Source organism: Ictalurus punctatus, unplaced genomic scaffold (assembly GCF_001660625.3).
Source record: "Ictalurus punctatus breed USDA103 unplaced genomic scaffold, Coco_2.0 tig00007380, whole genome shotgun sequence".
NCBI lineage: Eukaryota > Metazoa > Chordata > Actinopteri > Siluriformes > Ictaluridae > Ictalurus > Ictalurus punctatus.
Genome location: NW_026521143.1, coordinates 49,276 through 67,500, shown reverse-complemented (window position 1 = coordinate 67,500; position 18,225 = coordinate 49,276). Strand labels below are relative to the sequence as shown.

General features: G+C 45.6%; 66 pseudogenes; all 66 read left to right on the top strand.

Moving 5' to 3' along the window:
• The window catches only part of LOC128632373 (uncharacterized), a 119-nt pseudogene extending 64 nt beyond the window's left edge, over positions 1 to 55 (top strand).
• A 160-nt stretch (positions 56 to 215) lies between these two features.
• On the top strand, positions 216 to 334 carry LOC128632372 (uncharacterized; annotated as a pseudogene).
• A 159-nt stretch (positions 335 to 493) lies between these two features.
• Positions 494 to 612, top strand: LOC128632371 (uncharacterized; annotated as a pseudogene).
• A 160-nt stretch (positions 613 to 772) lies between these two features.
• On the top strand, positions 773 to 891 carry LOC128632370 (uncharacterized; annotated as a pseudogene).
• A 159-nt stretch (positions 892 to 1,050) lies between these two features.
• LOC128632369 (uncharacterized) lies at positions 1,051 to 1,169 on the top strand (annotated as a pseudogene).
• Positions 1,170 to 1,328: 159 nt separating this feature from the next.
• LOC128632368 (uncharacterized) lies at positions 1,329 to 1,447 on the top strand (annotated as a pseudogene).
• Positions 1,448 to 1,615: 168 nt separating this feature from the next.
• LOC128632367 (uncharacterized) lies at positions 1,616 to 1,734 on the top strand (annotated as a pseudogene).
• A 159-nt stretch (positions 1,735 to 1,893) lies between these two features.
• LOC128632366 (uncharacterized) lies at positions 1,894 to 2,012 on the top strand (annotated as a pseudogene).
• Positions 2,013 to 2,171: 159 nt separating this feature from the next.
• On the top strand, positions 2,172 to 2,290 carry LOC128632365 (uncharacterized; annotated as a pseudogene).
• Positions 2,291 to 2,449: 159 nt separating this feature from the next.
• On the top strand, positions 2,450 to 2,568 carry LOC128632363 (uncharacterized; annotated as a pseudogene).
• Positions 2,569 to 2,727: 159 nt separating this feature from the next.
• On the top strand, positions 2,728 to 2,846 carry LOC128632362 (uncharacterized; annotated as a pseudogene).
• Positions 2,847 to 3,005: 159 nt separating this feature from the next.
• LOC128632361 (uncharacterized) lies at positions 3,006 to 3,124 on the top strand (annotated as a pseudogene).
• A 160-nt stretch (positions 3,125 to 3,284) lies between these two features.
• LOC128632360 (uncharacterized) lies at positions 3,285 to 3,403 on the top strand (annotated as a pseudogene).
• A 159-nt stretch (positions 3,404 to 3,562) lies between these two features.
• On the top strand, positions 3,563 to 3,681 carry LOC128632359 (uncharacterized; annotated as a pseudogene).
• Positions 3,682 to 3,840: 159 nt separating this feature from the next.
• On the top strand, positions 3,841 to 3,959 carry LOC128632358 (uncharacterized; annotated as a pseudogene).
• A 159-nt stretch (positions 3,960 to 4,118) lies between these two features.
• On the top strand, positions 4,119 to 4,237 carry LOC128632357 (uncharacterized; annotated as a pseudogene).
• Positions 4,238 to 4,397: 160 nt separating this feature from the next.
• On the top strand, positions 4,398 to 4,516 carry LOC128632356 (uncharacterized; annotated as a pseudogene).
• Positions 4,517 to 4,675: 159 nt separating this feature from the next.
• On the top strand, positions 4,676 to 4,794 carry LOC128632355 (uncharacterized; annotated as a pseudogene).
• A 160-nt stretch (positions 4,795 to 4,954) lies between these two features.
• On the top strand, positions 4,955 to 5,073 carry LOC128632354 (uncharacterized; annotated as a pseudogene).
• Positions 5,074 to 5,246: 173 nt separating this feature from the next.
• On the top strand, positions 5,247 to 5,365 carry LOC128632352 (uncharacterized; annotated as a pseudogene).
• Positions 5,366 to 5,525: 160 nt separating this feature from the next.
• On the top strand, positions 5,526 to 5,644 carry LOC128632351 (uncharacterized; annotated as a pseudogene).
• Positions 5,645 to 5,803: 159 nt separating this feature from the next.
• On the top strand, positions 5,804 to 5,922 carry LOC128632350 (uncharacterized; annotated as a pseudogene).
• A 160-nt stretch (positions 5,923 to 6,082) lies between these two features.
• On the top strand, positions 6,083 to 6,201 carry LOC128632349 (uncharacterized; annotated as a pseudogene).
• Positions 6,202 to 6,360: 159 nt separating this feature from the next.
• On the top strand, positions 6,361 to 6,479 carry LOC128632348 (uncharacterized; annotated as a pseudogene).
• Positions 6,480 to 6,638: 159 nt separating this feature from the next.
• LOC128632347 (uncharacterized) lies at positions 6,639 to 6,757 on the top strand (annotated as a pseudogene).
• A 159-nt stretch (positions 6,758 to 6,916) lies between these two features.
• On the top strand, positions 6,917 to 7,035 carry LOC128632346 (uncharacterized; annotated as a pseudogene).
• Positions 7,036 to 7,194: 159 nt separating this feature from the next.
• LOC128632345 (uncharacterized) lies at positions 7,195 to 7,313 on the top strand (annotated as a pseudogene).
• A 159-nt stretch (positions 7,314 to 7,472) lies between these two features.
• LOC128632344 (uncharacterized) lies at positions 7,473 to 7,591 on the top strand (annotated as a pseudogene).
• Positions 7,592 to 7,751: 160 nt separating this feature from the next.
• LOC128632343 (uncharacterized) lies at positions 7,752 to 7,870 on the top strand (annotated as a pseudogene).
• A 159-nt stretch (positions 7,871 to 8,029) lies between these two features.
• On the top strand, positions 8,030 to 8,148 carry LOC128632341 (uncharacterized; annotated as a pseudogene).
• A 159-nt stretch (positions 8,149 to 8,307) lies between these two features.
• Positions 8,308 to 8,426, top strand: LOC128632340 (uncharacterized; annotated as a pseudogene).
• Positions 8,427 to 8,586: 160 nt separating this feature from the next.
• Positions 8,587 to 8,705, top strand: LOC128632339 (uncharacterized; annotated as a pseudogene).
• A 159-nt stretch (positions 8,706 to 8,864) lies between these two features.
• Positions 8,865 to 8,983, top strand: LOC128632338 (uncharacterized; annotated as a pseudogene).
• Positions 8,984 to 9,142: 159 nt separating this feature from the next.
• LOC128632337 (uncharacterized) lies at positions 9,143 to 9,261 on the top strand (annotated as a pseudogene).
• A 159-nt stretch (positions 9,262 to 9,420) lies between these two features.
• On the top strand, positions 9,421 to 9,539 carry LOC128632336 (uncharacterized; annotated as a pseudogene).
• A 160-nt stretch (positions 9,540 to 9,699) lies between these two features.
• Positions 9,700 to 9,818, top strand: LOC128632335 (uncharacterized; annotated as a pseudogene).
• A 159-nt stretch (positions 9,819 to 9,977) lies between these two features.
• Positions 9,978 to 10,096, top strand: LOC128632334 (uncharacterized; annotated as a pseudogene).
• Positions 10,097 to 10,256: 160 nt separating this feature from the next.
• On the top strand, positions 10,257 to 10,375 carry LOC128632333 (uncharacterized; annotated as a pseudogene).
• A 159-nt stretch (positions 10,376 to 10,534) lies between these two features.
• Positions 10,535 to 10,653, top strand: LOC128632332 (uncharacterized; annotated as a pseudogene).
• Positions 10,654 to 10,812: 159 nt separating this feature from the next.
• On the top strand, positions 10,813 to 10,931 carry LOC128632330 (uncharacterized; annotated as a pseudogene).
• Positions 10,932 to 11,091: 160 nt separating this feature from the next.
• LOC128632329 (uncharacterized) lies at positions 11,092 to 11,210 on the top strand (annotated as a pseudogene).
• Positions 11,211 to 11,369: 159 nt separating this feature from the next.
• On the top strand, positions 11,370 to 11,488 carry LOC128632328 (uncharacterized; annotated as a pseudogene).
• Positions 11,489 to 11,648: 160 nt separating this feature from the next.
• On the top strand, positions 11,649 to 11,767 carry LOC128632327 (uncharacterized; annotated as a pseudogene).
• Positions 11,768 to 11,926: 159 nt separating this feature from the next.
• On the top strand, positions 11,927 to 12,045 carry LOC128632326 (uncharacterized; annotated as a pseudogene).
• Positions 12,046 to 12,205: 160 nt separating this feature from the next.
• LOC128632325 (uncharacterized) lies at positions 12,206 to 12,324 on the top strand (annotated as a pseudogene).
• A 159-nt stretch (positions 12,325 to 12,483) lies between these two features.
• LOC128632324 (uncharacterized) lies at positions 12,484 to 12,602 on the top strand (annotated as a pseudogene).
• Positions 12,603 to 12,762: 160 nt separating this feature from the next.
• On the top strand, positions 12,763 to 12,881 carry LOC128632323 (uncharacterized; annotated as a pseudogene).
• A 159-nt stretch (positions 12,882 to 13,040) lies between these two features.
• LOC128632322 (uncharacterized) lies at positions 13,041 to 13,159 on the top strand (annotated as a pseudogene).
• A 159-nt stretch (positions 13,160 to 13,318) lies between these two features.
• Positions 13,319 to 13,437, top strand: LOC128632321 (uncharacterized; annotated as a pseudogene).
• A 159-nt stretch (positions 13,438 to 13,596) lies between these two features.
• On the top strand, positions 13,597 to 13,715 carry LOC128632319 (uncharacterized; annotated as a pseudogene).
• A 159-nt stretch (positions 13,716 to 13,874) lies between these two features.
• Positions 13,875 to 13,993, top strand: LOC128632318 (uncharacterized; annotated as a pseudogene).
• A 160-nt stretch (positions 13,994 to 14,153) lies between these two features.
• Positions 14,154 to 14,272, top strand: LOC128632317 (uncharacterized; annotated as a pseudogene).
• A 159-nt stretch (positions 14,273 to 14,431) lies between these two features.
• LOC128632316 (uncharacterized) lies at positions 14,432 to 14,550 on the top strand (annotated as a pseudogene).
• A 160-nt stretch (positions 14,551 to 14,710) lies between these two features.
• On the top strand, positions 14,711 to 14,829 carry LOC128632315 (uncharacterized; annotated as a pseudogene).
• Positions 14,830 to 14,988: 159 nt separating this feature from the next.
• On the top strand, positions 14,989 to 15,107 carry LOC128632314 (uncharacterized; annotated as a pseudogene).
• Positions 15,108 to 15,266: 159 nt separating this feature from the next.
• On the top strand, positions 15,267 to 15,385 carry LOC128632313 (uncharacterized; annotated as a pseudogene).
• A 160-nt stretch (positions 15,386 to 15,545) lies between these two features.
• On the top strand, positions 15,546 to 15,664 carry LOC128632312 (uncharacterized; annotated as a pseudogene).
• Positions 15,665 to 15,823: 159 nt separating this feature from the next.
• Positions 15,824 to 15,942, top strand: LOC128632311 (uncharacterized; annotated as a pseudogene).
• Positions 15,943 to 16,101: 159 nt separating this feature from the next.
• LOC128632310 (uncharacterized) lies at positions 16,102 to 16,220 on the top strand (annotated as a pseudogene).
• A 159-nt stretch (positions 16,221 to 16,379) lies between these two features.
• On the top strand, positions 16,380 to 16,498 carry LOC128632308 (uncharacterized; annotated as a pseudogene).
• Positions 16,499 to 16,657: 159 nt separating this feature from the next.
• On the top strand, positions 16,658 to 16,776 carry LOC128632307 (uncharacterized; annotated as a pseudogene).
• Positions 16,777 to 16,935: 159 nt separating this feature from the next.
• On the top strand, positions 16,936 to 17,054 carry LOC128632306 (uncharacterized; annotated as a pseudogene).
• A 159-nt stretch (positions 17,055 to 17,213) lies between these two features.
• On the top strand, positions 17,214 to 17,332 carry LOC128632305 (uncharacterized; annotated as a pseudogene).
• Positions 17,333 to 17,491: 159 nt separating this feature from the next.
• Positions 17,492 to 17,610, top strand: LOC128632304 (uncharacterized; annotated as a pseudogene).
• A 159-nt stretch (positions 17,611 to 17,769) lies between these two features.
• Positions 17,770 to 17,888, top strand: LOC128632303 (uncharacterized; annotated as a pseudogene).
• A 160-nt stretch (positions 17,889 to 18,048) lies between these two features.
• Positions 18,049 to 18,167, top strand: LOC128632302 (uncharacterized; annotated as a pseudogene).
• Positions 18,168 to 18,225: the final 58 nt, after the last annotated feature.

Genomic DNA, 18,225 nt, shown 5'->3' with positions numbered 1-18,225 from the left:
GGCCTGGTTAGTACTTGGTTGGGAGACTGAATGGGAATACTAGGTGCTGTAAGCTTTTTATTTGGATCAGTGTTTTCATGGCCTCTGCACAACATCCTGTTTTGGGATAAAGGTTGGACACAGGTTTGAAGGGGACCCAATCAATCAATCAGTCAGTCACTCAGTCAGTCTTTTGATTACACTATTTAAATAGGCCCCATTTGGGGTCAGCTTTCGCTTACGGCCATACCACTCTGACAAAGCCCGATCTCATCTGACCTTGGAAGCAAAGCAGAGTTGGGCCTGGTTAGTACTTGGTTGGGAGACTGAATGGGAATACTAGGTGCTGTAAGCTTTTTATTTGGATCAGTGTTTTCATGGCCTCTGCACAACATCCTGTTTTGGGATAAAGGTTGGACACAGGTTTGAAGGGACCCAATCAATCAATCAGTCAGTCACTCAGTCAGTCTTTTGATTACACTATTTAAATAGGCCCCATTTGGGGTCAGCTTTCGCTTACGGCCATACCACTCTGACAAAGCCCGATCTCATCTGACCTTGGAAGCAAAGCAGAGTTGGGCCTGGTTAGTACTTGGTTGGGAGACTGAATGGGAATACTAGGTGCTGTAAGCTTTTTATTTGGATCAGTGTTTTCATGGCCTCTGCACAACATCCTGTTTTGGGATAAAGGTTGGACACAGGTTTGAAGGGGACCCAATCAATCAATCAGTCAGTCACTCAGTCAGTCTTTTGATTACACTATTTAAATAGGCCCCATTTGGGGTCAGCTTTCGCTTACGGCCATACCACTCTGACAAAGCCCGATCTCATCTGACCTTGGAAGCAAAGCAGAGTTGGGCCTGGTTAGTACTTGGTTGGGAGACTGAATGGGAATACTAGGTGCTGTAAGCTTTTTATTTGGATCAGTGTTTTCATGGCCTCTGCACAACATCCTGTTTTGGGATAAAGGTTGGACACAGGTTTGAAGGGGACCCAATCAATCAATCAGTCAGTCACTCAGTCAGTCTTTTGATTACACTATTTAAATAGGCCCCATTTGGGGTCAGCTTCGCTTACGGCCATACCACTCTGACAAAGCCCGATCTCATCTGACCTTGGAAGCAAAGCAGAGTTGGGCCTGGTTAGTACTTGGTTGGGAGACTGAATGGGAATACTAGGTGCTGTAAGCTTTTTATTTGGATCAGTGTTTTCATGGCCTCTGCACAACATCCTGTTTTGGGATAAAGGTTGGACACAGGTTTGAAGGGGACCCAATCAATCAATCAGTCAGTCACTCAGTCAGTCTTTTGATTACACTATTTAAATAGGCCCCATTTGGGTCAGCTTTCGCTTACGGCCATACCACTCTGACAAAGCCCGATCTCATCTGACCTTGGAAGCAAAGCAGAGTTGGGCCTGGTTAGTACTTGGTTGGGAGACTGAATGGGAATACTAGGTGCTGTAAGCTTTTTATTTGGATCAGTGTTTTCATGGCCTCTGCACAACATCCTGTTTTGGGATAAAGGTTGGACACAGGTTTGAAGGGGATCCAATCAATCAAATCAATCAGTCAGTCATCAGTCAGTCAGTCTTTTGATTACACTATTTAAATAGGCCCCATTTGGGGTCAGCTTTCGCTTACGGCCATACCACTCTGACAAAGCCCGATCTCATCTGACCTTGGAAGCAAAGCAGAGTTGGGCCTGGTTAGTACTTGGTTGGGAGACTGAATGGGAATACTAGGTGCTGTAAGCTTTTTATTTGGATCAGTGTTTTCATGGCCTCTGCACAACATCCTGTTTTGGGATAAAGGTTGGACACAGGTTTGAAGGGGACCCAATCAATCAATCAGTCAGTCACTCAGTCAGTCTTTTGATTACACTATTTAAATAGGCCCCATTTGGGGTCAGCTTCGCTTACGGCCATACCACTCTGACAAAGCCCGATCTCATCTGACCTTGGAAGCAAAGCAGAGTTGGGCCTGGTTAGTACTTGGTTGGGAGACTGAATGGGAATACTAGGTGCTGTAAGCTTTTTATTTGGATCAGTGTTTTCATGGCCTCTGCACAACATCCTGTTTTGGGATAAAGGTTGGACACAGGTTTGAAGGGGACCCAATCAATCAATCAGTCAGTCACTCAGTCAGTCTTTTGATTACACTATTTAAATAGGCCCCATTTGGGGTCAGCTTCGCTTACGGCCATACCACTCTGACAAAGCCCGATCTCATCTGACCTTGGAAGCAAAGCAGAGTTGGGCCTGGTTAGTACTTGGTTGGGAGACTGAATGGGAATACTAGGTGCTGTAAGCTTTTTATTTGGATCAGTGTTTTCATGGCCTCTGCACAACATCCTGTTTTGGGATAAAGGTTGGACACAGGTTTGAAGGGGACCCAATCAATCAATCAGTCAGTCACTCAGTCAGTCTTTTGATTACACTATTTAAATAGGCCCCATTTGGGGTCAGCTTCGCTTACGGCCATACCACTCTGACAAAGCCCGATCTCATCTGACCTTGGAAGCAAAGCAGAGTTGGGCCTGGTTAGTACTTGGTTGGGAGACTGAATGGGAATACTAGGTGCTGTAAGCTTTTTATTTGGATCAGTGTTTTCATGGCCTCTGCACAACATCCTGTTTTGGGATAAAGGTTGGACACAGGTTTGAAGGGACCCAATCAATCAATCAGTCAGTCACTCAGTCAGTCTTTTGATTACACTATTTAAATAGGCCCCATTTGGGGTCAGCTTTCGCTTACGGCCATACCACTCTGACAAAGCCCGATCTCATCTGACCTTGGAAGCAAAGCAGAGTTGGGCCTGGTTAGTACTTGGTTGGGAGACTGAATGGGAATACTAGGTGCTGTAAGCTTTTTATTTGGATCAGTGTTTTCATGGCCTCTGCACAACATCCTGTTTTGGGATAAAGGTTGGACACAGGTTTGAAGGGGACCCAATCAATCAATCAGTCAGTCACTCAGTCAGTCTTTTGATTACACTATTTAAATAGGCCCCATTTGGGGTCAGCTTCGCTTACGGCCATACCACTCTGACAAAGCCCGATCTCATCTGACCTTGGAAGCAAAGCAGAGTTGGGCCTGGTTAGTACTTGGTTGGGAGACTGAATGGGAATACTAGGTGCTGTAAGCTTTTTATTTGGATCAGTGTTTTCATGGCCTCTGCACAACATCCTGTTTTGGGATAAAGGTTGGACACAGGTTTGAAGGGGACCCAATCAATCAATCAGTCAGTCAGTCAGTCAGTCTTTTGATTACACTATTTAAATAGGCCCCATTTGGGGTCAGCTTTCGCTTACGGCCATACCACTCTGACAAAGCCCGATCTCATCTGACCTTGGAAGCAAAGCAGAGTTGGGCCTGGTTAGTACTTGGTTGGGAGACTGAATGGGAATACTAGGTGCTGTAAGCTTTTTATTTGGATCAGTGTTTTCATGGCCTCTGCACAACATCCTGTTTTGGGATAAAGGTTGGACACAGGTTTGAAGGGGACCCAATCAATCAATCAGTCAGTCACTCAGTCAGTCTTTTGATTACACTATTTAAATAGGCCCCATTTGGGGTCAGCTTCGCTTACGGCCATACCACTCTGACAAAGCCCGATCTCATCTGACCTTGGAAGCAAAGCAGAGTTGGGCCTGGTTAGTACTTGGTTGGGAGACTGAATGGGAATACTAGGTGCTGTAAGCTTTTTATTTGGATCAGTGTTTTCATGGCCTCTGCACAACATCCTGTTTTGGGATAAAGGTTGGACACAGGTTTGAAGGGGACCCAATCAATCAATCAGTCAGTCACTCAGTCAGTCTTTTGATTACACTATTTAAATAGGCCCCATTTGGGGTCAGCTTCGCTTACGGCCATACCACTCTGACAAAGCCCGATCTCATCTGACCTTGGAAGCAAAGCAGAGTTGGGCCTGGTTAGTACTTGGTTGGGAGACTGAATGGGAATACTAGGTGCTGTAAGCTTTTTATTTGGATCAGTGTTTTCATGGCCTCTGCACAACATCCTGTTTTGGGATAAAGGTTGGACACAGGTTTGAAGGGGACCCAATCAATCAATCAGTCAGTCACTCAGTCAGTCTTTTGATTACACTATTTAAATAGGCCCCATTTGGGGTCAGCTTCGCTTACGGCCATACCACTCTGACAAAGCCCGATCTCATCTGACCTTGGAAGCAAAGCAGAGTTGGGCCTGGTTAGTACTTGGTTGGGAGACTGAATGGGAATACTAGGTGCTGTAAGCTTTTTATTTGGATCAGTGTTTTCATGGCCTCTGCACAACATCCTGTTTTGGGATAAAGGTTGGACACAGGTTTGAAGGGGACCCAATCAATCAATCAGTCAGTCACTCAGTCAGTCTTTTGATTACACTATTTAAATAGGCCCCATTTGGGGTCAGCTTTCGCTTACGGCCATACCACTCTGACAAAGCCCGATCTCATCTGACCTTGGAAGCAAAGCAGAGTTGGGCCTGGTTAGTACTTGGTTGGGAGACTGAATGGGAATACTAGGTGCTGTAAGCTTTTTATTTGGATCAGTGTTTTCATGGCCTCTGCACAACATCCTGTTTTGGGATAAAGGTTGGACACAGGTTTGAAGGGGACCCAATCAATCAATCAGTCAGTCACTCAGTCAGTCTTTTGATTACACTATTTAAATAGGCCCCATTTGGGGTCAGCTTCGCTTACGGCCATACCACTCTGACAAAGCCCGATCTCATCTGACCTTGGAAGCAAAGCAGAGTTGGGCCTGGTTAGTACTTGGTTGGGAGACTGAATGGGAATACTAGGTGCTGTAAGCTTTTTATTTGGATCAGTGTTTTCATGGCCTCTGCACAACATCCTGTTTTGGGATAAAGGTTGGACACAGGTTTGAAGGGGACCCAATCAATCAATCAGTCAGTCACTCAGTCAGTCTTTTGATTACACTATTTAAATAGGCCCCATTTGGGGTCAGCTTTCGCTTACGGCCATACCACTCTGACAAAGCCCGATCTCATCTGACCTTGGAAGCAAAGCAGAGTTGGGCCTGGTTAGTACTTGGTTGGGAGACTGAATGGGAATACTAGGTGCTGTAAGCTTTTTATTTGGATCAGTGTTTTCATGGCCTCTGCACAACATCCTGTTTTGGGATAAAGGTTGGACACAGGTTTGAAGGGGACCCAATCAATCAATCAATCATCAATCAGTCAGTCAGTCTCAGTCAGTCTTTTGATTACACTATTTAAATAGGCCCCATTTGGGGTCAGCTTTCGCTTACGGCCATACCACTCTGACAAAGCCCGATCTCATCTGACCTTGGAAGCAAAGCAGAGTTGGGCCTGGTTAGTACTTGGTTGGGAGACTGAATGGGAATACTAGGTGCTGTAAGCTTTTTATTTGGATCAGTGTTTTCATGGCCTCTGCACAACATCCTGTTTTGGGATAAAGGTTGGACACAGGTTTGAAGGGGACCCAATCAATCAATCAGTCAGTCACTCAGTCAGTCTTTTGATTACACTATTTAAATAGGCCCCATTTGGGGTCAGCTTTCGCTTACGGCCATACCACTCTGACAAAGCCCGATCTCATCTGACCTTGGAAGCAAAGCAGAGTTGGGCCTGGTTAGTACTTGGTTGGGAGACTGAATGGGAATACTAGGTGCTGTAAGCTTTTTATTTGGATCAGTGTTTTCATGGCCTCTGCACAACATCCTGTTTTGGGATAAAGGTTGGACACAGGTTTGAAGGGGACCCAATCAATCAATCAGTCAGTCACTCAGTCAGTCTTTTGATTACACTATTTAAATAGGCCCCATTTGGGGTCAGCTTCGCTTACGGCCATACCACTCTGACAAAGCCCGATCTCATCTGACCTTGGAAGCAAAGCAGAGTTGGGCCTGGTTAGTACTTGGTTGGGAGACTGAATGGGAATACTAGGTGCTGTAAGCTTTTTATTTGGATCAGTGTTTTCATGGCCTCTGCACAACATCCTGTTTTGGGATAAAGGTTGGACACAGGTTTGAAGGGGACCCAATCAATCAATCAGTCAGTCACTCAGTCAGTCTTTTGATTACACTATTTAAATAGGCCCCATTTGGGGTCAGCTTTCGCTTACGGCCATACCACTCTGACAAAGCCCGATCTCATCTGACCTTGGAAGCAAAGCAGAGTTGGGCCTGGTTAGTACTTGGTTGGGAGACTGAATGGGAATACTAGGTGCTGTAAGCTTTTTATTTGGATCAGTGTTTTCATGGCCTCTGCACAACATCCTGTTTTGGGATAAAGGTTGGACACAGGTTTGAAGGGGACCCAATCAATCAATCAGTCAGTCACTCAGTCAGTCTTTTGATTACACTATTTAAATAGGCCCCATTTGGGGTCAGCTTCGCTTACGGCCATACCACTCTGACAAAGCCCGATCTCATCTGACCTTGGAAGCAAAGCAGAGTTGGGCCTGGTTAGTACTTGGTTGGGAGACTGAATGGGAATACTAGGTGCTGTAAGCTTTTTATTTGGATCAGTGTTTTCATGGCCTCTGCACAACATCCTGTTTTGGGATAAAGGTTGGACACAGGTTTGAAGGGGACCCAATCAATCAATCAGTCAGTCACTCAGTCAGTCTTTTGATTACACTATTTAAATAGGCCCCATTTGGGGTCAGCTTCGCTTACGGCCATACCACTCTGACAAAGCCCGATCTCATCTGACCTTGGAAGCAAAGCAGAGTTGGGCCTGGTTAGTACTTGGTTGGGAGACTGAATGGGAATACTAGGTGCTGTAAGCTTTTTATTTGGATCAGTGTTTTCATGGCCTCTGCACAACATCCTGTTTTGGGATAAAGGTTGGACACAGGTTTGAAGGGGACCCAATCAATCAATCAGTCAGTCACTCAGTCAGTCTTTTGATTACACTATTTAAATAGGCCCCATTTGGGGTCAGCTTCGCTTACGGCCATACCACTCTGACAAAGCCCGATCTCATCTGACCTTGGAAGCAAAGCAGAGTTGGGCCTGGTTAGTACTTGGTTGGGAGACTGAATGGGAATACTAGGTGCTGTAAGCTTTTTATTTGGATCAGTGTTTTCATGGCCTCTGCACAACATCCTGTTTTGGGATAAAGGTTGGACACAGGTTTGAAGGGGACCCAATCAATCAATCAGTCAGTCACTCAGTCAGTCTTTTGATTACACTATTTAAATAGGCCCCATTTGGGGTCAGCTTCGCTTACGGCCATACCACTCTGACAAAGCCCGATCTCATCTGACCTTGGAAGCAAAGCAGAGTTGGGCCTGGTTAGTACTTGGTTGGGAGACTGAATGGGAATACTAGGTGCTGTAAGCTTTTTATTTGGATCAGTGTTTTCATGGCCTCTGCACAACATCCTGTTTTGGGATAAAGGTTGGACACAGGTTTGAAGGGGACCCAATCAATCAATCAGTCAGTCACTCAGTCAGTCTTTTGATTACACTATTTAAATAGGCCCCATTTGGGGTCAGCTTCGCTTACGGCCATACCACTCTGACAAAGCCCGATCTCATCTGACCTTGGAAGCAAAGCAGAGTTGGGCCTGGTTAGTACTTGGTTGGGAGACTGAATGGGAATACTAGGTGCTGTAAGCTTTTTATTTGGATCAGTGTTTTCATGGCCTCTGCACAACATCCTGTTTTGGGATAAAGGTTGGACACAGGTTTGAAGGGGACCCAATCAATCAATCAGTCAGTCACTCAGTCAGTCTTTTGATTACACTATTTAAATAGGCCCCATTTGGGGTCAGCTTTCGCTTACGGCCATACCACTCTGACAAAGCCCGATCTCATCTGACCTTGGAAGCAAAGCAGAGTTGGGCCTGGTTAGTACTTGGTTGGGAGACTGAATGGGAATACTAGGTGCTGTAAGCTTTTTATTTGGATCAGTGTTTTCATGGCCTCTGCACAACATCCTGTTTTGGGATAAAGGTTGGACACAGGTTTGAAGGGGACCCAATCAATCAATCAGTCAGTCACTCAGTCAGTCTTTTGATTACACTATTTAAATAGGCCCCATTTGGGGTCAGCTTCGCTTACGGCCATACCACTCTGACAAAGCCCGATCTCATCTGACCTTGGAAGCAAAGCAGAGTTGGGCCTGGTTAGTACTTGGTTGGGAGACTGAATGGGAATACTAGGTGCTGTAAGCTTTTTATTTGGATCAGTGTTTTCATGGCCTCTGCACAACATCCTGTTTTGGGATAAAGGTTGGACACAGGTTTGAAGGGGACCCAATCAATCAATCAGTCAGTCACTCAGTCAGTCTTTTGATTACACTATTTAAATAGGCCCCATTTGGGGTCAGCTTCGCTTACGGCCATACCACTCTGACAAAGCCCGATCTCATCTGACCTTGGAAGCAAAGCAGAGTTGGGCCTGGTTAGTACTTGGTTGGGAGACTGAATGGGAATACTAGGTGCTGTAAGCTTTTTATTTGGATCAGTGTTTTCATGGCCTCTGCACAACATCCTGTTTTGGGATAAAGGTTGGACACAGGTTTGAAGGGGACCCAATCAATCAATCAGTCAGTCACTCAGTCAGTCTTTTGATTACACTATTTAAATAGGCCCCATTTGGGGTCAGCTTTCGCTTACGGCCATACCACTCTGACAAAGCCCGATCTCATCTGACCTTGGAAGCAAAGCAGAGTTGGGCCTGGTTAGTACTTGGTTGGGAGACTGAATGGGAATACTAGGTGCTGTAAGCTTTTTATTTGGATCAGTGTTTTCATGGCCTCTGCACAACATCCTGTTTTGGGATAAAGGTTGGACACAGGTTTGAAGGGGACCCAATCAATCAATCAGTCAGTCACTCAGTCAGTCTTTTGATTACACTATTTAAATAGGCCCCATTTGGGGTCAGCTTCGCTTACGGCCATACCACTCTGACAAAGCCCGATCTCATCTGACCTTGGAAGCAAAGCAGAGTTGGGCCTGGTTAGTACTTGGTTGGGAGACTGAATGGGAATACTAGGTGCTGTAAGCTTTTTATTTGGATCAGTGTTTTCATGGCCTCTGCACAACATCCTGTTTTGGGATAAAGGTTGGACACAGGTTTGAAGGGGACCCAATCAATCAATCAGTCAGTCACTCAGTCAGTCTTTTGATTACACTATTTAAATAGGCCCCATTTGGGGTCAGCTTCGCTTACGGCCATACCACTCTGACAAAGCCCGATCTCATCTGACCTTGGAAGCAAAGCAGAGTTGGGCCTGGTTAGTACTTGGTTGGGAGACTGAATGGGAATACTAGGTGCTGTAAGCTTTTTATTTGGATCAGTGTTTTCATGGCCTCTGCACAACATCCTGTTTTGGGATAAAGGTTGGACACAGGTTTGAAGGGGACCCAATCAATCAATCAGTCAGTCACTCAGTCAGTCTTTTGATTACACTATTTAAATAGGCCCCATTTGGGGTCAGCTTCGCTTACGGCCATACCACTCTGACAAAGCCCGATCTCATCTGACCTTGGAAGCAAAGCAGAGTTGGGCCTGGTTAGTACTTGGTTGGGAGACTGAATGGGAATACTAGGTGCTGTAAGCTTTTTATTTGGATCAGTGTTTTCATGGCCTCTGCACAACATCCTGTTTTGGGATAAAGGTTGGACACAGGTTTGAAGGGGACCCAATCAATCAATCAGTCAGTCACTCAGTCAGTCTTTTGATTACACTATTTAAATAGGCCCCATTTGGGGTCAGCTTTCGCTTACGGCCATACCACTCTGACAAAGCCCGATCTCATCTGACCTTGGAAGCAAAGCAGAGTTGGGCCTGGTTAGTACTTGGTTGGGAGACTGAATGGGAATACTAGGTGCTGTAAGCTTTTTATTTGGATCAGTGTTTTCATGGCCTCTGCACAACATCCTGTTTTGGGATAAAGGTTGGACACAGGTTTGAAGGGGACCCAATCAATCAATCAGTCAGTCACTCAGTCAGTCTTTTGATTACACTATTTAAATAGGCCCCATTTGGGGTCAGCTTCGCTTACGGCCATACCACTCTGACAAAGCCCGATCTCATCTGACCTTGGAAGCAAAGCAGAGTTGGGCCTGGTTAGTACTTGGTTGGGAGACTGAATGGGAATACTAGGTGCTGTAAGCTTTTTATTTGGATCAGTGTTTTCATGGCCTCTGCACAACATCCTGTTTTGGGATAAAGGTTGGACACAGGTTTGAAGGGGACCCAATCAATCAATCAGTCAGTCACTCAGTCAGTCTTTTGATTACACTATTTAAATAGGCCCCATTTGGGGTCAGCTTTCGCTTACGGCCATACCACTCTGACAAAGCCCGATCTCATCTGACCTTGGAAGCAAAGCAGAGTTGGGCCTGGTTAGTACTTGGTTGGGAGACTGAATGGGAATACTAGGTGCTGTAAGCTTTTTATTTGGATCAGTGTTTTCATGGCCTCTGCACAACATCCTGTTTTGGGATAAAGGTTGGACACAGGTTTGAAGGGGACCCAATCAATCAATCAGTCAGTCACTCAGTCAGTCTTTTGATTACACTATTTAAATAGGCCCCATTTGGGGTCAGCTTCGCTTACGGCCATACCACTCTGACAAAGCCCGATCTCATCTGACCTTGGAAGCAAAGCAGAGTTGGGCCTGGTTAGTACTTGGTTGGGAGACTGAATGGGAATACTAGGTGCTGTAAGCTTTTTATTTGGATCAGTGTTTTCATGGCCTCTGCACAACATCCTGTTTTGGGATAAAGGTTGGACACAGGTTTGAAGGGGACCCAATCAATCAATCAGTCAGTCACTCAGTCAGTCTTTTGATTACACTATTTAAATAGGCCCCATTTGGGGTCAGCTTCGCTTACGGCCATACCACTCTGACAAAGCCCGATCTCATCTGACCTTGGAAGCAAAGCAGAGTTGGGCCTGGTTAGTACTTGGTTGGGAGACTGAATGGGAATACTAGGTGCTGTAAGCTTTTTATTTGGATCAGTGTTTTCATGGCCTCTGCACAACATCCTGTTTTGGGATAAAGGTTGGACACAGGTTTGAAGGGGACCCAATCAATCAATCAGTCAGTCACTCAGTCAGTCTTTTGATTACACTATTTAAATAGGCCCCATTTGGGGTCAGCTTTCGCTTACGGCCATACCACTCTGACAAAGCCCGATCTCATCTGACCTTGGAAGCAAAGCAGAGTTGGGCCTGGTTAGTACTTGGTTGGGAGACTGAATGGGAATACTAGGTGCTGTAAGCTTTTTATTTGGATCAGTGTTTTCATGGCCTCTGCACAACATCCTGTTTTGGGATAAAGGTTGGACACAGGTTTGAAGGGGACCCAATCAATCAATCAGTCAGTCACTCAGTCAGTCTTTTGATTACACTATTTAAATAGGCCCCATTTGGGGTCAGCTTCGCTTACGGCCATACCACTCTGACAAAGCCCGATCTCATCTGACCTTGGAAGCAAAGCAGAGTTGGGCCTGGTTAGTACTTGGTTGGGAGACTGAATGGGAATACTAGGTGCTGTAAGCTTTTTATTTGGATCAGTGTTTTCATGGCCTCTGCACAACATCCTGTTTTGGGATAAAGGTTGGACACAGGTTTGAAGGGGACCCAATCAATCAATCAGTCAGTCACTCAGTCAGTCTTTTGATTACACTATTTAAATAGGCCCCATTTGGGGTCAGCTTTCGCTTACGGCCATACCACTCTGACAAAGCCCGATCTCATCTGACCTTGGAAGCAAAGCAGAGTTGGGCCTGGTTAGTACTTGGTTGGGAGACTGAATGGGAATACTAGGTGCTGTAAGCTTTTTATTTGGATCAGTGTTTTCATGGCCTCTGCACAACATCCTGTTTTGGGATAAAGGTTGGACACAGGTTTGAAGGGGACCCAATCAATCAATCAGTCAGTCACTCAGTCAGTCTTTTGATTACACTATTTAAATAGGCCCCATTTGGGGTCAGCTTCGCTTACGGCCATACCACTCTGACAAAGCCCGATCTCATCTGACCTTGGAAGCAAAGCAGAGTTGGGCCTGGTTAGTACTTGGTTGGGAGACTGAATGGGAATACTAGGTGCTGTAAGCTTTTTATTTGGATCAGTGTTTTCATGGCCTCTGCACAACATCCTGTTTTGGGATAAAGGTTGGACACAGGTTTGAAGGGGACCCAATCAATCAATCAGTCAGTCACTCAGTCAGTCTTTTGATTACACTATTTAAATAGGCCCCATTTGGGGTCAGCTTTCGCTTACGGCCATACCACTCTGACAAAGCCCGATCTCATCTGACCTTGGAAGCAAAGCAGAGTTGGGCCTGGTTAGTACTTGGTTGGGAGACTGAATGGGAATACTAGGTGCTGTAAGCTTTTTATTTGGATCAGTGTTTTCATGGCCTCTGCACAACATCCTGTTTTGGGATAAAGGTTGGACACAGGTTTGAAGGGGACCCAATCAATCAATCAGTCAGTCACTCAGTCAGTCTTTTGATTACACTATTTAAATAGGCCCCATTTGGGGTCAGCTTCGCTTACGGCCATACCACTCTGACAAAGCCCGATCTCATCTGACCTTGGAAGCAAAGCAGAGTTGGGCCTGGTTAGTACTTGGTTGGGAGACTGAATGGGAATACTAGGTGCTGTAAGCTTTTTATTTGGATCAGTGTTTTCATGGCCTCTGCACAACATCCTGTTTTGGGATAAAGGTTGGACACAGGTTTGAAGGGGACCCAATCAATCAATCAGTCAGTCACTCAGTCAGTCTTTTGATTACACTATTTAAATAGGCCCCATTTGGGGTCAGCTTTCGCTTACGGCCATACCACTCTGACAAAGCCCGATCTCATCTGACCTTGGAAGCAAAGCAGAGTTGGGCCTGGTTAGTACTTGGTTGGGAGACTGAATGGGAATACTAGGTGCTGTAAGCTTTTTATTTGGATCAGTGTTTTCATGGCCTCTGCACAACATCCTGTTTTGGGATAAAGGTTGGACACAGGTTTGAAGGGGACCCAATCAATCAATCAGTCAGTCACTCAGTCAGTCTTTTGATTACACTATTTAAATAGGCCCCATTTGGGGTCAGCTTCGCTTACGGCCATACCACTCTGACAAAGCCCGATCTCATCTGACCTTGGAAGCAAAGCAGAGTTGGGCCTGGTTAGTACTTGGTTGGGAGACTGAATGGGAATACTAGGTGCTGTAAGCTTTTTATTTGGATCAGTGTTTTCATGGCCTCTGCACAACATCCTGTTTTGGGATAAAGGTTGGACACAGGTTTGAAGGGGACCCAATCAATCAATCAGTCAGTCACTCAGTCAGTCTTTTGATTACACTATTTAAATAGGCCCCATTTGGGGTCAGCTTCGCTTACGGCCATACCACTCTGACAAAGCCCGATCTCATCTGACCTTGGAAGCAAAGCAGAGTTGGGCCTGGTTAGTACTTGGTTGGGAGACTGAATGGGAATACTAGGTGCTGTAAGCTTTTTATTTGGATCAGTGTTTTCATGGCCTCTGCACAACATCCTGTTTTGGGATAAAGGTTGGACACAGGTTTGAAGGGGACCCAATCAATCAATCAGTCAGTCACTCAGTCAGTCTTTTGATTACACTATTTAAATAGGCCCCATTTGGGGTCAGCTTCGCTTACGGCCATACCACTCTGACAAAGCCCGATCTCATCTGACCTTGGAAGCAAAGCAGAGTTGGGCCTGGTTAGTACTTGGTTGGGAGACTGAATGGGAATACTAGGTGCTGTAAGCTTTTTATTTGGATCAGTGTTTTCATGGCCTCTGCACAACATCCTGTTTTGGGATAAAGGTTGGACACAGGTTTGAAGGGGACCCAATCAATCAATCAGTCAGTCACTCAGTCAGTCTTTTGATTACACTATTTAAATAGGCCCCATTTGGGGTCAGCTTCGCTTACGGCCATACCACTCTGACAAAGCCCGATCTCATCTGACCTTGGAAGCAAAGCAGAGTTGGGCCTGGTTAGTACTTGGTTGGGAGACTGAATGGGAATACTAGGTGCTGTAAGCTTTTTATTTGGATCAGTGTTTTCATGGCCTCTGCACAACATCCTGTTTTGGGATAAAGGTTGGACACAGGTTTGAAGGGGACCCAATCAATCAATCAGTCAGTCACTCAGTCAGTCTTTTGATTACACTATTTAAATAGGCCCCATTTGGGGTCAGCTTTCGCTTACGGCCATACCACTCTGACAAAGCCCGATCTCATCTGACCTTGGAAGCAAAGCAGAGTTGGGCCTGGTTAGTACTTGGTTGGGAGACTGAATGGGAATACTAGGTGCTGTAAGCTTTTTATTTGGATCAGTGTTTTCATGGCCTCTGCACAACATCCTGTTTTGGGATAAAGGTTGGACACAGGTTTGAAGGGGACCCAATCAATCAATCAGTCAGTCACTCAGTCAGTCTTTTGATTACACTATTTAAATAGGCCCCATTTGGGGTCAGCTTCGCTTACGGCCATACCACTCTGACAAAGCCCGATCTCATCTGACCTTGGAAGCAAAGCAGAGTTGGGCCTGGTTAGTACTTGGTTGGGAGACTGAATGGGAATACTAGGTGCTGTAAGCTTTTTATTTGGATCAGTGTTTTCATGGCCTCTGCACAACATCCTGTTTTGGGATAAAGGTTGGACACAGGTTTGAAGGGGACCCAATCAATCAATCAGTCAGTCACTCAGTCAGTCTTTTGATTACACTATTTAAATAGGCCCCATTTGGGGTCAGCTTTCGCTTACGGCCATACCACTCTGACAAAGCCCGATCTCATCTGACCTTGGAAGCAAAGCAGAGTTGGGCCTGGTTAGTACTTGGTTGGGAGACTGAATGGGAATACTAGGTGCTGTAAGCTTTTTATTTGGATCAGTGTTTTCATGGCCTCTGCACAACATCCTGTTTTGGGATAAAGGTTGGACACAGGTTTGAAGGGGACCCAATCAATCAATCAGTCAGTCACTCAGTCAGTCTTTTGATTACACTATTTAAATAGGCCCCATTTGGGGTCAGCTTCGCTTACGGCCATACCACTCTGACAAAGCCCGATCTCATCTGACCTTGGAAGCAAAGCAGAGTTGGGCCTGGTTAGTACTTGGTTGGGAGACTGAATGGGAATACTAGGTGCTGTAAGCTTTTTATTTGGATCAGTGTTTTCATGGCCTCTGCACAACATCCTGTTTTGGGATAAAGGTTGGACACAGGTTTGAAGGGGACCCAATCAATCAATCAGTCAGTCACTCAGTCAGTCTTTTGATTACACTATTTAAATAGGCCCCATTTGGGGTCAGCTTCGCTTACGGCCATACCACTCTGACAAAGCCCGATCTCATCTGACCTTGGAAGCAAAGCAGAGTTGGGCCTGGTTAGTACTTGGTTGGGAGACTGAATGGGAATACTAGGTGCTGTAAGCTTTTTATTTGGATCAGTGTTTTCATGGCCTCTGCACAACATCCTGTTTTGGGATAAAGGTTGGACACAGGTTTGAAGGGGACCCAATCAATCAATCAGTCAGTCACTCAGTCAGTCTTTTGATTACACTATTTAAATAGGCCCCATTTGGGGTCAGCTTTCGCTTACGGCCATACCACTCTGACAAAGCCCGATCTCATCTGACCTTGGAAGCAAAGCAGAGTTGGGCCTGGTTAGTACTTGGTTGGGAGACTGAATGGGAATACTAGGTGCTGTAAGCTTTTTATTTGGATCAGTGTTTTCATGGCCTCTGCACAACATCCTGTTTTGGGATAAAGGTTGGACACAGGTTTGAAGGGGACCCAATCAATCAATCAGTCAGTCACTCAGTCAGTCTTTTGATTACACTATTTAAATAGGCCCCATTTGGGGTCAGCTTCGCTTACGGCCATACCACTCTGACAAAGCCCGATCTCATCTGACCTTGGAAGCAAAGCAGAGTTGGGCCTGGTTAGTACTTGGTTGGGAGACTGAATGGGAATACTAGGTGCTGTAAGCTTTTTATTTGGATCAGTGTTTTCATGGCCTCTGCACAACATCCTGTTTTGGGATAAAGGTTGGACACAGGTTTGAAGGGGACCCAATCAATCAATCAGTCAGTCACTCAGTCAGTCTTTTGATTACACTATTTAAATAGGCCCCATTTGGGGTCAGCTTCGCTTACGGCCATACCACTCTGACAAAGCCCGATCTCATCTGACCTTGGAAGCAAAGCAGAGTTGGGCCTGGTTAGTACTTGGTTGGGAGACTGAATGGGAATACTAGGTGCTGTAAGCTTTTTATTTGGATCAGTGTTTTCATGGCCTCTGCACAACATCCTGTTTTGGGATAAAGGTTGGACACAGGTTTGAAGGGGACCCAATCAATCAATCAGTCAGTCACTCAGTCAGTCTTTTGATTACACTATTTAAATAGGCCCCATTTGGGGTCAGCTTCGCTTACGGCCATACCACTCTGACAAAGCCCGATCTCATCTGACCTTGGAAGCAAAGCAGAGTTGGGCCTGGTTAGTACTTGGTTGGGAGACTGAATGGGAATACTAGGTGCTGTAAGCTTTTTATTTGGATCAGTGTTTTCATGGCCTCTGCACAACATCCTGTTTTGGGATAAAGGTTGGACACAGGTTTGAAGGGGACCCAATCAATCAATCAGTCAGTCACTCAGTCAGTCTTTTGATTACACTATTTAAATAGGCCCCATTTGGGGTCAGCTTCGCTTACGGCCATACCACTCTGACAAAGCCCGATCTCATCTGACCTTGGAAGCAAAGCAGAGTTGGGCCTGGTTAGTACTTGGTTGGGAGACTGAATGGGAATACTAGGTGCTGTAAGCTTTTTATTTGGATCAGTGTTTTCATGGCCTCTGCACAACATCCTGTTTTGGGATAAAGGTTGGACACAGGTTTGAAGGGGACCCAATCAATCAATCAGTCAGTCACTCAGTCAGTCTTTTGATTACACTATTTAAATAGGCCCCATTTGGGGTCAGCTTCGCTTACGGCCATACCACTCTGACAAAGCCCGATCTCATCTGACCTTGGAAGCAAAGCAGAGTTGGGCCTGGTTAGTACTTGGTTGGGAGACTGAATGGGAATACTAGGTGCTGTAAGCTTTTTATTTGGATCAGTGTTTTCATGGCCTCTGCACAACATCCTGTTTTGGGATAAAGGTTGGACACAGGTTTGAAGGGGACCCAATCAATCAATCAGTCAGTCACTCAGTCAGTCTTTTGATTACACTATTTAAATAGGCCCCATTTGGGGTCAGCTTCGCTTACGGCCATACCACTCTGACAAAGCCCGATCTCATCTGACCTTGGAAGCAAAGCAGAGTTGGGCCTGGTTAGTACTTGGTTGGGAGACTGAATGGGAATACTAGGTGCTGTAAGCTTTTTATTTGGATCAGTGTTTTCATGGCCTCTGCACAACATCCTGTTTTGGGATAAAGGTTGGACACAGGTTTGAAGGGGACCCAATCAATCAATCAGTCAGTCACTCAGTCAGTCTTTTGATTACACTATTTAAATAGGCCCCATTTGGGGTCAGCTTCGCTTACGGCCATACCACTCTGACAAAGCCCGATCTCATCTGACCTTGGAAGCAAAGCAGAGTTGGGCCTGGTTAGTACTTGGTTGGGAGACTGAATGGGAATACTAGGTGCTGTAAGCTTTTTATTTGGATCAGTGTTTTCATGGCCTCTGCACAACATCCTGTTTTGGGATAAAGGTTGGACACAGGTTTGAAGGGGACCCAATCAATCAATCAGTCAGTCACTCAGTCAGTCTTTTGATTACACTATTTAAATAGGCCCCATTTGGGGTCAGCTTCGCTTACGGCCATACCACTCTGACAAAGCCCGATCTCATCTGACCTTGGAAGCAAAGCAGAGTTGGGCCTGGTTAGTACTTGGTTGGGAGACTGAATGGGAATACTAGGTGCTGTAAGCTTTTTATTTGGATCAGTGTTTTCATGGCCTCTGCACAACATCCTGTTTTGGGATAAAGGTTGGACACAGGTTTGAAGGGGACCCAATCAATCAATCAGTCAGTCACTCAGTCAGTCTTTTGATTACACTATTTAAATAGGCCCCATTTGGGGTCAGCTTTCGCTTACGGCCATACCACTCTGACAAAGCCCGATCTCATCTGACCTTGGAAGCAAAGCAGAGTTGGGCCTGGTTAGTACTTGGTTGGGAGACTGAATGGGAATACTAGGTGCTGTAAGCTTTTTATTTGGATCAGTGTTTTCATGGCCTCTGCACAACATCCTGTTTTGGGATAAAGG